Source organism: Schistosoma mansoni, chromosome 7 (genome assembly GCF_000237925.1).
Source record: "Schistosoma mansoni strain Puerto Rico chromosome 7, complete genome".
In the NCBI taxonomy this organism is placed as follows: Eukaryota; Metazoa; Platyhelminthes; class Trematoda; order Strigeidida; family Schistosomatidae; genus Schistosoma; species Schistosoma mansoni.
Window position 1 is genome coordinate 1950511 of NC_031501.1, and position 2779 is coordinate 1953289.

Consider the following 2779-nt stretch of genomic DNA (forward strand, 5'->3'; position numbering starts at 1 on the left):
CTCTCATTTACGACTTGGAGGGTTCTAACGTTTGATTGTTCAAGTAATACGACGTATAGTAAGAATCTAAGCTCTAGATACAATAATCACATATGTTTAACTCTAAAGGACTGAGAATCTTGGTAGATTATCGTTATTTGTATGCTTTATTAGCAGTAGATAATTCTTATTTTGGATACCATAGGAGTAGCTACATAGATGTCACATGAAAATCTGTGATTCTTCGGTTTAGTATACTAGAGGTCGAACTCATAACAATCAGATCTGTCTGCAAATGACTAACAACTATCAGTTTAACTTCATATGATTTGCTTTCAGATTGAACCAAACCATGATACAGCTCAATGATCATCGTTATTTATTCTTATTATACTATTGAAATTTATCAAAGGGACTAATTTCTTCACAGTTGATTGATCACTGGGTGTTGATCAGTGTCATGCGTGTCAAGTCCTTTTTTGTGCTGATCGAATGCTATCGATCAAGTTGCAATGTGGCCACTAGTCTAGGTGGCTTGACACTGCGTGTACTATGTTGAGATAAGATGGTAGTTGAAGGTGGTCAACAGGAAAACCCGGACTAATTATTTCTAACATTGTTGCTATTATTCAACATACATCTATCTACACAGATATTAACAAGCAGACATTACTAAGCCCACATTAAATGCTTCATTTCCTGTTTTTACATGTTTCATTCTGTCTCATCATTTCTTTTGCCTAATTATTATAACATTTCATGGTATATAGTGTTTGCTATTAGGATCAAATGAAGTGTAAAATTGAATTATGATTGTTTAGCTGAAAGACTTTCTCCGATTGTATCGATTATTATTCTATGAATAGAAATGTTTAGAATGTTCATATCTATGTGTTGCTTTTTAGTTGGAAATACAGTAGTTTATATAATATAAGCAGAGATGGATAGTAAATAGCAGTGAGATCTGGGATGCGCACGACTTCATTCTATTTGGGACTCGTCAGCAGAATGTACCTGCATACCATAGTTAATGTTTACTGCGGAGCTCGAACTCAGTTCCGTTCGTTTCAAACGCTATCACGTCACCCACTTAGCTACTGAGTCCTGATAGCTATTAGCTTGTGCAATGGGGTGAAGTTTAAATCCACATGGTGTTGTCAACTTCAGTCTTGTCATTGATGTTTAGAACTGAAATTGGTCAGTCTGTCATTGGCATATATGCATACTGCATGTATTGCCTCGATATTGCCTCAAACCATAAGCATTTTAGGCAAAGATGGAAAATGGTTAGCAGTGGAATCGAAGACGCGCCTTTCGATCTAAGTGGATAAAGCGATGACGTCTTAAGTAAACGGTACTATGTCCGAGTCCGGGAGTTGACATCAACTCCGGGATTTAGGCGCATCCAGCTGACTAGTCTTAAATGGAAGGAAGCGCACGTCCTGGATAATCGATAACCGCTATCCATTTTTGCTTACAATACTTGTGAATTAAGGCTATATTGAGACAATCTACACAGTATGGACATATGCCAATAAGAAACTGATCAATTTCAGTTCTAAATATCAACGAGAAGATTCAAGTAAACAATATTATGTGAATTTAAGGTCTTGATTAGGTTGTGTCATGTCATTTTGATGAGTTGGGTCAATTTACTCTGGTCAATCAACTATTTGTCAATGAAAATTTGAATGCTCAGGGAAGCTTTTTGTTTTAAACATTAGAAAGCTGATATTAAACAGCCTTGAAAAGTTTGTACACATCATTAAATTGATGTGTTTTTCTTCGGTTCATCATGTATGATGAAGTTAATCATTGTGTAATGCCAATGAAGCTGTCAACTTGACTTTCTAATTTGTATGAAAATTTACCATACTGTTGAAAGTCATCTTGTGGTGGTTGATATTCAGTACTATCCCTAAGCTTCGTATATTGTTCGTCTTGATAACCGTTACTCGACAACGTCCTAACGATGTATAAATCAGAAGGCGAATACGAAGGGCTGATTGCGTTTATTACTGAACCACACACAGTTATCCAATATTACAGGCACGTTAAGCAAGCATGAAAGAACAGTGCCGTAGAGCAGGCGAGTGAATGTGAGAGCCGAATGAATGAGTAAGCGTGTACGGTACGGTGTAGCGTAGTGCAGAGCAGAGAGCAAGCAGGGCAATAAACAGGATTAAAATGTACATATATATATATATAAGTAGAAAAGCATGAATCATCGGATCAAATAAGCGATTAATAATAACGCTAGCGGAATGAATACATGCGTAGGCAGTAAGCAATGTTCAAGCGTATATAATAAAAGTACAATGGTATAGATAGTTTGTTATTGTATGAATGACTGTCCATTAAATAAGTTAACAAAAGGGCTTAGCTGGATTAGATGTAAACAAACTCAAATGATGCCAGCTCAGTGGTCTATCGGTTAAGGGCTTCGGCTTGAGACTGGTAGGTCCTGGGTTCGAATCCCGCGAGAGTGGGTTCGTGGATGCGCACTGCTGAGGAGTCCCATAATAGGACGAAACGGCCGTCTAGTGCTTCCAGGTTTCCGATGGTGGTCTAGCTTCAATTGACTCATGATTTCAACTTTGAAAAATACTGAAATCTCCACAAATCCCCTTAAACTCAATTGTATCTTAGTTGCTATAATCTTTCAAATTAAAGTCGATTTTTAGCTCGTTTAAAAAACCGGATGTTATTAAAGGAAGATTCAAAATACTAAGATGAGGAGGAAGTAAATTTCTCCATGTTTATCACTGAAACCTTGGTTTTAAAGTCAAAGAATGTTAGG

The 2779-nt window shown here is 36.9% G+C and overlaps 1 non-coding gene across 1 annotated transcript; it reads left to right on the forward strand.

Annotated features, from left to right (window-relative positions):
* The first annotated feature begins 2396 nt into the window (after positions 1-2396).
* Positions 2397-2468, forward strand: Smp_tRNA_00325_Pseudo_TGA.1.1. The gene has a single exon. It is a non-coding gene (tRNA).
* The last annotated feature ends 311 nt before the right edge of the window (positions 2469-2779 follow it).